Genomic DNA, 12,308 nt, shown 5'->3' with positions numbered 1-12,308 from the left:
AAAAAAAGGTATGTGAAGTGAGAAAGCATTGTAAATATAGCCCATGCTGGATGTATTCACTTGAAAATTTTGAAAATTCTTTGTGAATTTTGGTGTAACCCAGCTAGGGAATCAAAGCCATATGATCTGTCACGTAGCAAGAACAATGAACTGTGAATACCTAATACTCAACATTAGTTAAAGTGAATACTCACAAACAATCTATAGGCTGAAATATATTTGCCTAAACCATTCAGTAACTGTAAATAATGAAGAGACAAGATCTTTTATTGGACCAGCTTCTACTCGGGAGAAAGAGAGACAAGCTTTTGAGCTTACACAGAGCTCTTCTTCAGGAATAATGAACACATTCATAAAGATCTGGAGTCTGTGGGACATTCTGGAACATTAATAAATAGCAAAAGGGGTTAGATTCTAGAACTGATTTTAAAAAAAGGGAGTCATTTTTTGTAAAAATGTTAATAATTAAAAAAAAAGCCTGTTACCAGCTCTACTACATTAATTAAGAAAACTTTTCCCCCTTGGAATAGTTTTCACCGCTCCACCTTCTACTACTGACATCTTAAACAATAAAAGAAAAAAAGAAAAAAGACAGGGGCTATGCTACCATCAATGCTTGTATGGACTTGGGGCATTTCATTCTCCACCTACTTCTGCTTGTGCAGAACCTATTTTTATCTATTTAACCAGGATAGTTGTGGATATATAATACGTCCTGTTTTCTGTACTTTGGGGTATAACTCCATATGAACTTATTTTTTGCTCAGAGTAGGATGATGCAGATTGCTATATACATTATGCATGAAGGGTGAAAACCTAGCCTCACTGAAGTCAGTGGCAAAACTCCCACTGGCTTCAAAAGGCCAGGAGTTACCCATAATATCTGTTGTAATAAGTAGGCCTACAAATTTACCCTAATTGTTGATTATATTGTAAAAAGCGAATATAAGTTAGTGACATGTCACAATAACCTATGTGACGGGGCAAGGCCAGATGGCTATAGTAAAGTAATTGGAGTCAGATATATTAGCCACAGGCTAAACAAATCCCTGTACCAGGATAAGCAAATGGCAGCCACTCCAGGTCAGTTCAGACACCTGGGGCCAATTAAGATCTTTCCAGATGGTTGATTGGGACACCTGAAGCCAATCAGGGGCTGGCTGAAACTAGTTAAAAGCCTCCCAGTTAGTCAGGTGGGTGCGTGTGACAGGACCTGTAGGAGGAAGCTGCGCTGTTGGAGAGACTGAGCAGGACACACCATATCAAGCACAAGGAAGGAGGCCCTAAGGTAAGGGTGAAGTGGATCTTGAAGAAGTGGGGGCTGCTGTGGGGAAGTGGCCCAGGGAATTGTACGTGTCCTGTTTCTAAAAAGTCAGCTATGATAGCTGATACTATTAGGGTCCCTGGGCTGGACCCTGGAGTAGAGGGCGGGCCTAGGCTCCCACTTTTGTTCCCCTCCCCCATCCCTGATTAATCACTGAGACTGGGAGACAACAGAGACACTGCAAGGGAGGGTAGCTTCTCCTCACCTCCATTGCTGGTTTATGATGAAAATGGCTCAGTAGGCTATGATCCTTGCATCTAGAGAGAGAAGAGCTCCGTGGAGGGTCACAGTGACCCTTTGAGGCTAGCAAAATCCGCCAGGAAACGCCGGACCCACAGAGACAAGGACAGAGCTTTGTCACACCTATAACAATAAATGTTATGTCATGATAACCTATAACAACAGTGTTAAAATCATGCATGGTAAACAAGAAAAGTGTAGAACCAGAAATTTGTGTGTCGGAAACTAGGCCTAATTGGTAGACAAAATAATGAGGGGCTTCCCACCATTCCCTTTATAGGTCCTAAAAGAAAGAGACTTTGGGGAGAAAAATTGTATGCTGGAGTGAGTGTCGCCATCATGGCTGACACCGCCACCATATCCTGGGAACCAGGGCCTTCATAGTACTGATCCTGAGAGACATCCTGACCAGGACGGGCCAGAGAGAGGGACCAAGATGACATTGCTCCCTCTCCAGCACATCTCAATTAACTTCTTCTCTTTTCCCTAAAAGGGCAGTTATTACCATCTTCATTACCATCGAAGAGACTGTCAACCATGGCTTTTTTTCTTCTAACAACTTTCTCCAGCTAAAGGGAAAGAGAACAAGAAATGTTAAAATGGAAGCCTTTTAAAATACTTTACAGTTCAAATGCTAACTGTTTTACCTTCTTTTCTTTTTTAATGATGTGTTTGCTATGGTACTAAGCAGACTGAGTTCTCTCTGTATACCAGACTTGAATCTTGTTTAACATTGTTTAATATTGGATAGTGACTGGGTTATGTTAACACCTTTGGCCCATATATTCCATCTCAATCAATACAAAATGTTTCTTCAACCAGGGAAAACAAAGAAGAACAAGCTATTTAAAAATGTAGCCAGATTTATACCAGTAAACACACCATTCAGCCTGGTACAGTATTTTCAACATTGATTCTAGGAACCAAAACAGGGAGGGAAGAGAGAAGGATGAGGAAGAAAGCTGGGGAAGTAAAGAGAAAAGAAGAGTAGAAAATGAAGGCATGGAAGAGGGAGAGTAAGAAGGAATATTGAAATGAGTAGGAGAAGCACCTAAGAGGACAGACCAGATATAGTGTAGGCCTCTTTTATGCTGTCACAAAAAATAAGCATCTTGATGGATTTACAAACAACTATGGATTCAGAAGTATGACTGTTTGGCTTGTGACTGGTGCCACAGGCTATTCCACTAATTTGAGATGCTAAATATAAATCAGCATGGGAATAAATGACATTATGTTCAGTAAAATAAATATTTACATGTATGGTATGACTTTGTTTACTATAAAAATAAGGACCAGAACAACAGGGAACAGCAGAGGTATGTTTTACAGTACTCAGAAATGTAGAGCACTCTTTCAATAACACCCACAGATGACAATATCAAATAGTTAGGTATAAATGGCAAGTTTTTCTTAACTACAACTTGCTTGGCATAATTCTGAAAACCAAAATCTGGCCTCTCTCTCCTCTACTGGGAATTGCTAATTTATGAAGATTTCTACCTGTGATATATGCAGAAGTAGCTGTGAATGGAGCTGGATATAGTTGAATATAAGTGTAATTATATGTAAGTACTATAATTTTATTACCATGATGCGATAGCTATTGATTACAGATAATCATCTGTATGGTTGTGTAAAGCTGATAGTTGGTATCCTCTCTTAGGTGACATCTATCTGTGCTCGTGGAGGAAAATGAAATCACATTCACATTTTGAAGCATATATAATAGTTTTGTTTAAATAGGAATCTTATACACAAAGGATGAATACTTTACTCCACAGTCTGCACAAACTGCAAGTTTAAAGTCAGGTTTTTCTCTGAAAAGTGACTAAAAATGGCACTGCAGGGTTCCTTGTTTAGTGTTTGTCAATGACTCCAGATCAACTATGCTCAGTTCACAGATAAAAAGGTTTATTTGTTCCAATTAAAACTCCACCTAGGATCTGAAAGCCAAGCTGGTTTCTTTCTTGTTTATGTATCATTATTAGTAACAAAGACTCTGGAGAGAAAATTCTGCTATTACTTACAGCCTGTACAATCCCACTCTTAAGAGTTCGCTCTCAGTTCCATCTGTACAACATGGTTGTCTTTCATTCAAATCATTATCAGGGTATGATTTTGCCCTGCAGCTGAAACTTAATTAATCATCACCTGCAAGGTTGGTTGAAATGTTTTGAATTTTGTAATTATAATTTAAGTTTTTTTGTGGCAATTTTGAATGTAAATGTTTCAAAGACATGGAAATGTTTGAGAAAATGTTCATGAAAATACGATGTCATTTTCAACCAGTTCTAACCTTCTGTTATTGTTCTATTAGCCAGATTAGGATTTAGATTATCCTCCTATAAATGTTCAGGCTATGCCATGCTAAGAGAAGTAAAAAGTAATAGAAAATTATTTTTGTTATTCAAGTCAGCAACTCTGACCCTGAACACAAAGTATTTACATATATGTTGAGTAAGAAGGTATCATTTTTTCATTGTCACTTTTCAAACTATACTTTAAATATTCGTTACTGGTAGAAATTTGGGAAAGGGGAAACACATAGACCTGCAGTGTTGTTCTTCATGGTTATCTGCTGAGGTTTTCAAGGGTCTCTGGACACATAAGATTAAATGCTGCCCTGGCATGTGCAAATCTCTCTGAAGTTAGAGAAGTGCACCTGTAAGTGCCAGAGCTTCATAATTCCATAGACTTCATGACTTCAGATGGCGTAGCCTGTTGTGAAAAAAATAAAATCCGTACAAGACCTAACATGAGCCAACAAGCCTGGGAAAAATGTCAAAAAGGTCAGCTCCAGGAATGCTAGACAGCTACACAGGGTCTAAAGCAATTCTGAGCACCATAAGCCAGATATTAGCACAGGATCGTGGACCACTGGATCACCTGGTCTCAATGTCTAATGTGTGTGTGTGTGTGTGTGTGTGTGTGTGTGTACACATATTGGCGGATGACGGGTGTAATAGCTATATCATAAGGTGCATTTGTCATGTAACTTTGATTGCTATACCCACCCTCCTGCCTATTAATTCATCTCATTTAGGTCTGCTTCTAAAATCCTAAACCTCTCAGCAGGTTAACATAGCCACCAATTAGGTGTTTTTTTTAAATGTCAGGGAAAATATTTCCATTTACTCACCAAAATGTGGAATCCACCACCTCCACCCCCATATGCACACCCAGTGGCCTGAAGTGTAGGATAAGGTAATTCAGTCCTGGACAAATGACACATTTAATGTCCAATATCTTGCCCCATACGGTGATGGATGTGGGTGTCATGTACCAATGGAAAGGGCAGAGTCCCAGCTTTCAGTGGGGATATACAGCACTTTCTTATATGATGACATTATTGTGTAATAAAGCCAGTTTGATAAATTTGTATGTGTTTCTAAAATTTATTCATTATAATATTCCTCTTCTCCCAGAGGCTCATCATACTGAAGGATATGGATATGATCGGGTATGAAGAATAGGACCCATGAATTTTTTAAAAACTTTGTCTAAATTAGTTTTTCTCTAAAATACTTGACATGTGCACAGTACATAATGAGGTAGTGTGGGATGAAGATTGCGTCGGTTCGTGTTTGAGATCTGTGTAGCACACTCATGCTTTCATCACTTGTCTGTAATGCATTCATCTTGAGCTTCTGCCAGTAAAACCTTGATATTACACCACACCATGATGTATTTTCAGTACGTCTCTTTTTCTCATGTATTTCAATATATTGCATATACATACACATCTCATCTCAACTATCTATGTGTGGGTGTGGAGCCGGTGTATGTAAACTATTTTAAAAGGATTCTCCAAGTGTGGGAGTTAGAACCCTGTGATGCAAGGAGATGGGAGACATTTGATAGGTTTGTGTGTAGGAATTGAGGCTTGAAAAGCAGGACTAAAATGGATAAAGACCTTGTAGCCTCCCTCTCCCAAGAATTCCAAGAAGGTCCTGGAAAAGGGCCAGATTTTATGAGTAATTTTGTTCAGTACTAAAGTCTCAACCCTTGACAGCTCTTTGTAGACTGAGGTAATTTTAGGATACTTTTTGCTATAGGTTGTTTAGAATTATTTTATTCCCTGCCTTTTCTGCAACTGTAGTGAGTGAGTGTGCCCTCTACCTGTAGAGTAACTGTACTCAAAGAATCTCTCTTTGCCCACCACAAAGAAGCCTGGCTCATTACAATTAGTTACAATAGATTTGTAAAATGCCCAAAACAATGGGGTCCTGACCTTGGTTGGGCCTTGGCTCTACTGTATTACAAATAATAATAATGACTGATTCCTGTCATGATGACCTGTCTGGAAGCACAGTCCTTCAAGGCACAAATTGTCTGCTGAAGGTAGTGACAGTCTTAAAGAAAAGAAAAAAACCCATTGCTTTTAAAAACTTCCTAACTTCTTAATGAGACCAGGCAATGGCAGAACATGAATCCATTCCCTGAATGCTGCTGCAACATGGATAGGAAATTGTACTAACCTAACCTATTCTCCTTACCGCCTGCAGACTGCAATGGTGGAGTCCTCCTGGATTCATCTCACACTGAAAAATCCAGTGAAACATCTCCTTTGGGTTCCTGGCCTAATTAGAATATCCTGAATTCCAATGTCAAAACCTGGCCAGAAGCCTTAAAGAGAAACTTCAGACTTAATAATGAAATTAGAATAACCGTGCAGCCACTGAGAAGCTCTTCACATGTGTGTGTGTTTTAAGGAACCTATTAAAGTGATGAAGCTGTTCTTTTATTTCTGCTTACAGACTCTATGGTATTGAATCAAATGTAGGTCTTAGAATCAGCATTCAAACCTGTTCACGTGGTTTACTTTTCGACTGTTACATTTAGCTCGTTGGAACATACAGGTGTGCTAAAATGAAAATATGGTGTGTCTCTTTTATGTTGCTTTTTTCACTAATGCAGTGCAAGTTGTGGAAAGGATCACATAATTGACAAATACAGTCATGTTCTTGAGCAGTAAAAATCTAACAAAATCAGGAGATGGGTCACATAGAAAAATCTGGGGGGATCTTAATATGTGTCTCCCATCAACAAATAACTGCTAGTTGTTTTTAAATGCTGGGTGTTTTTTTAAACATCGTCTCAATTTTCTCTGCTTGTAGCTGCTATGTGCAATGCAATGTGGTCAGGAAATATTTCTTGAAATGACCATCCCAAGCCTTAGTATTAACTTTCTTGCTCTATAATGGCCTCAATCCAACAAAGCATTTAAGCATGTATTTACCTTTAAGCCAGTGAATAGTCTCATTGAAGTCAATGGGATTACTCATTTGCTTAAAGTTAAACATGTGCTTAAATGCTTTTCCTGGATTGGGGTCAAGGATTGCAGTTGCAAGGTGAAATTTCCAGCTCGAGTAGACATACTCGTGCTAACCTTGATTGAGCTAACATGCTAAAAATTGCACTGTAGCCATGGTGGCACAGGCAACAGCTCGAGCTAGGCACCCGAGTACAATCCTGTCCACAGTCCTAGGTACATATGTGGGCAGCTAACCTGAGCCACCATCTGTGCCATGGCTAGCCTGCTATTTTTAGCACACTAGCTCAATCCACACTGGCATGTATATGTCAACCCAAGCTGGAAATTACACCTCCTGGTGCAGTGTAGACATGTTCAAAGTTGATATTGTGGTTCTGATGCTCACACTCTGAAGAGTACACTGGGATGATTACATCTGCTTTAGCAATGTAAGTGGACCAAAGACTATCAGCAGGCAAATATCAGTTTAATATTTTACAGCAGGCATCCACTCCAGTGCTGGCTTTTTCCTTTTAAAATTCCTCTTAAAATGTTTTATCCAGGCCTCTTTTTATGAGATGTTAATAGAGTCTTTAAAAAACTATGGGTTAGTTAAGAACTTCCCTTAGATGACAGTGTCATTACTGTTGGGCCTGTGTTGCTCTTTTGGCATTCATCAGCTGGAGGCAAGTGGGTTGTCTCATGGGGAGTTGAGAACTTGCAGGTTATCACTTTGATTAGCTGCTTTAGGCAACTGGTGGTTACTGTAATTGCCTCTGCAAGTCTAAAATGAATATACATTTCCTCTGACAAGGAAACTGTGGGAATATATGCCGAATGGAAGCTTTAGGTACCTATAATGCCATGGAGATCAAATTAAAAAAGGAGAGAGAGAACCTGTTGCTATAGTACTTCATTAATTAAACATCGATTTAGAAAATACCATGGCATTGACAGGTTTGGGGCTTGGCTGCTGATGCTGTTTGGCAGTGACAAATCTTCAAGTGGGTTAAAATGTAAGTTTCATAGAAGATAATGTGGTAATTGGGATCCTGCCTCTTTAAAATATTAGCCTAAATTAGTGTGCACAGTCAGTCTAATGACTTAAGTATTCTTTTTGAGTAGATCTTTTACAGTAGTTCACTCATTAGCAGCCAAGTGTAGGCAGTGCTCAAAGAAGCAGGGAAATAGTGGGGTACTCTGAGAATATTGTAGTAGTGCAGGTTTGGGTTGGAGAAAAGCACCTGAGGGAAATGAGAGAATAGGAGGGAGCCCTGCAGATAAGATCCAAACAGATCTCTGCATATCATGTCCTCTCTCTCTCTCTCTCTCTCTCTCTCTCTCTCTCCTTTCCCATTTTGATTTACGTTAGCTTTCTATTTTATTTTTTTAATCTTAGCATCATTCATTTGCTTCTTCTTACGAAACTTGCTTGTGCGTATTTCTTCAGGAGACGTGCCAGTATTGGGCTTCGGCCATGGAAAAAGTGCAGGAGCTCAGCTCCTGGCAGCTCCAGTCCACTTTAAACATTGACAGTTTGTGAGCTGAAATGTGAATTCCAGAATAAGCTGTTTCCAGAGCTGGCTGGCTCACTGAGATTCTGGCAGTCAAAGCTTACACAGTGCACTGCCCAGAATCTAGAAAATTCTAGAGAAAGAAAAAGAGGATACAGACTGATAAAGTACAGAAGGGTTCTTCTCGTACCATTTAGCCAAACTTATTTATATCCAATGACCCAGCTATCTTTAACTTGCACGGCCACCAGTGGAATCATTATATGACTATAGACAGGCCAAGGACTCTAGTTCTTGATTTTGGCTCATTCCAACTCAAATTGAGCTTTGCATGAAGGTTTGTGTTGATGGATTCATTTCTTTTTACTCATCCCCAAAGTAATCTGACCTTTCACAAGTATCACCAGACACTCGATAGCCAAAGAAAAAATGTATACATTGACCAGGAAATCCAGTGGGCCAAGTTCTGTTCTCAGTTACATCAGCACGACCACTCTGAAGTCAATGAGGTTGCACCAGTGTAACTGAGAGAAAAATGTAGCCCAATACATTTAGGGGTAGCAGGAAAATAAAATTAAAGACTAAGGAGTACTGATATTGTCTTCCCTGTTTGCAAACATGTCTGCCATTAGTGCTGCTGGGAAGAATAGTGGAGGTGGGAAGGAGAAATAATATGTCCCTAAAATTTGCTTTGATTTGAATTTCTTAAGTCAATACATCATTTTGGGAAATTACCCCATCGTGTTTTCACCATGGGAATGGCAGATTCCACTTGGGAAATTTAGAAGGGGGCCTTCATTAAAAGTGTTATGTTTCCAAAGATTTTTTTTTTTATTCAAGTAGAAGATTCGGTCTATATTCTCTTTCCCTCTCCTCTTTTCAAGAAAATGAGTTGGCTGTTTGGCAGTCACGTTCTATAGGATAAAAGTGGTGTGTGTGCTTTTCACACATTTTCTGCATAAATATTTTGAGGTGCCTGTAAAACAGGACAACTCTTTTTTTTTATTCTTCATGAATCAGCCCCTATGTTTGAAACAAATCGTTGCAGCAACAAGGAATGACAGCATGACAGCCTGGTAGGTTATTAATGGGAATGACAGCCTGCAAATCAGAAATCATGGCAGTGCATCTGTATGAACGGCAATTTGTGCTCAGCTGAATAACCAGGAAACCCGGAAAATCAGAAGAGGTTGGGGGAGAAGACGAATCAAACATACATTTTTAGATATCCCAAACTACCTGGCAAGGTAGGGAAACGGCAGTGTTCAAAAGTTTGCCATGGCCAAATATTCAGATTCATGTCAGCCTATTTCTATGTACATCCAGACTCTTGGACTGGACAAAAGAATGAAATGAGCGAAAGAACAAAAGTGCTTTTCCCCCTTACTTTTCTAAAATTGGGAAAGCGCACTTGCATCCCATCTGATTGCTTTGCGCCAGATTACTAACTAGCGTTGTTTCAGAGACCGGATGCAGACCTGGGTAAGCTGAAAGATGAAAAAATGTGCAATTTTTTGGTTAATCTCAGTGTGATTCATAAATGTGGTTGCATTGCCTTGTCTATCCTTAGTTATTTTGTTCTGTATCAGAAAATAACCTTTTTATTTCTTCCCTAGGACGCAGTGGGAAGAACTGGTGCAGGTTAAAAGGTGAGTCTGCAGGATCCCAGGGATATTTTAAATCTAAGTTCATGAAGGAATGGGGTATTGCACTACAGAAGTAGTCGTACATTTTTTAACGTAAGACACAGAGGTTTCATAATCTTCCCTAAGGACGTTTAGCGTGGCTCCCCTGCATATCATTCCCAATCCTCTTTCCACTGCTCTGGAAATGAGGGTATCCCCAGCTGTCTCTTGAGGGGTCTGTTTCAACACCTCATTCCTCTCTTCCTGGGCCTAAAGATTCCAGCCTTTTTTTTTAAAGCTTTTGATCATTTTTGAGACTCAAACAATAAAACTTACAATAGAATGTATTTTAATGCGAAGTAGAAAACTTTGGTATCTATCTCTGTAATCTTAGGGTTGCTATTGTTCTCATCATGCATTATATTTAGACCCTGAGAAATACTCAGTCACAGTGTTCCAGATACCCACAGAGACCAGCGAGGAAAGAATATTTTCCTGTGAGTTGGTTTGATTATTATTTAAAATAGATTCTTTTACTTGGCATTATCAAAAATGCAGTCTGTGAATTTCATGTTTTAGTTTTCTTTTAAATGGTACAGTAGCAATTCTCCATCTCATCTTCATCAGCCTCTGTGTTTGATTTGCACTAGAAGTTAGTGTGCTACAGTGGGTTACACTCCAAGCAGTGCTATAATTTTGCTCTTCAAGTTGAGAAAAAGCTCATGCCTTTCTGAGTAACTTAAAAAAAAAAATAAATAAAATAACCAAAAAGAAAAGCCCCGTGGGCTTAAAAGCATTTTTATGTCAATTCAAAATATAAACAAAAGCGATTTCAAAATGGAGTATCAAGAAAAATAATCCTCGTTTGTAATTGTTACACTAAAATTGTCCACTATGATATGATATTGTGAAGACACCCATGCAAATATGGGTGAAATAAAAGCAGACATATGCTAACGTGAAAGAATGAAAATTGTTCATAGTAAGTTATGATCCATTTGGAGAAATACAGCCAGACATGGGAATACAATATCTCAATCCATGTGTAGAGCAGATAGTTCCTTACCCACATACAGTTGTTACATTTGTGTAGCGCCTTTCTTCTAGAGCAGTGGTTCTTAACCTGGGGTGCACGCACCCCCTGGGGGTGCAAGACATGCCAGATTTTTTTAGAAGCTAAATCATTGAAAACACAAATTAAGCACAGGCACGTAAGTACAACTACTTTGTTTCATCAAACCTACGTATTTATTACATTATACATTTTTTAACGATTACTGTAATATACAAACAAAAATATATCTAGGTTTAAAGAACTGACCTACTTCAACAATTTTTGATAAGGGGTGCGAGAACATATTTTGAGAATCAAAGGGGTGCAGGCTGCAGTAAAGGTTAAGAACCACTGATCTAGAGGAACCCAAGGATGTGTGATGTATCACCAGCAGCAACTGGGATGCGTTTAGTCTTAAATAAAAACTTTCCCACTTGCCTCGGAATCTACTCATATATGTTTCAGGTAAAGAGTTTATGACTATTTGGCACTATCAGAATCATTTCAGCTCATCTCTGAACATCTTCCAGTGTCTAACTGAACATAAAATAGCCCCCAAAATCATCTCTACTCAAACTTTAGAGAACATAAAAGTTATGGAAAATAAATTGTCCTTTTTTTGTTGGTCTCTGATGGAAATCAGTATTGTATAGTGCTGAATATGGGACAAAGTACTGGAGAGCAGGGATTGTCTTTCATTTTTGTTTGTAGAGTGTTTTTTTAACAAATCTAATTCAAGTCGGTAGTGACAAAGCTGTAACGTGACAACTAGTCGCGGCTTATGTGAAATGGTTGAGTGGTCTCACTTGTGCTTCACTGAGAGAGGCAGTGTTGCCTACTGGATAAAGCACTGGGCTGGGACTCAGGAGGCCCGGGTTCTCCTGGCCAGTCACCTTGCGCTAGTTACTTCCCCTCTCTGTTCCTCAGTTTTCTCCTCTGTAAAATGGGGAAATGACACTTCCCTCCTTTGTAAAGTGCTTTGAGATCTACTGATGGAAAGCACTATAGAAGAACCAAGTATTATTACTATTATTTATTAGAATGAGTAAAGGAAAGGTGATGGTAGCACAAGCTTCCTCACGCTGGGCTGTGAAAGACCCTCAGAGCTATATTCCAGAGGTGAGGCTAAAATCCGTCTCGTGGATTTCCAGCCTTAGCTTTCACCTGATCATATCTAGGCTAGAGAAGTGGTCTAATGGGCTGAATGCATGCCTGGTAGCCTAATTTGACTCATATTTTACAGGAAATGTGCTGTGTAGTGATATGAAAAAGTAACTCTCTAGAAAAGCCAAGT

At 39.1% G+C, this 12,308-nt stretch overlaps 1 long non-coding RNA gene across 4 annotated transcripts in view; it reads right to left on the bottom strand.

The window, feature by feature from the left end:
* Positions 1–269: 269 nt before the first annotated feature.
* The window catches only part of LOC140905946 (uncharacterized), a 58,623-nt gene continuing 46,584 nt past the window's right edge, over positions 270–12,308 (bottom strand). For 3 of the 4 annotated variants that reach the window (XR_013635257.1, XR_013635260.1, XR_013635259.1), the window contains exons 4-5: positions 1,530–2,133; positions 270–379 (exon numbers count right to left, since the gene is read on the bottom strand). This is a non-coding gene — a long non-coding RNA (uncharacterized LOC140905946). The remainder of the gene's footprint in view (positions 380–1,529; positions 2,134–12,308) is intronic. The other variant, XR_013635258.1, reaches the window with a different exon arrangement.

Source organism: Lepidochelys kempii, chromosome 2, assembly GCF_965140285.1.
Source record: "Lepidochelys kempii isolate rLepKem1 chromosome 2, rLepKem1.hap1, whole genome shotgun sequence".
NCBI classification, from domain to species: domain Eukaryota; kingdom Metazoa; phylum Chordata; order Testudines; family Cheloniidae; genus Lepidochelys; species Lepidochelys kempii.
The sequence above is the reverse complement of the archived record's forward strand: the minus strand, read 5'-3'. Positions and strand labels throughout refer to the sequence as shown.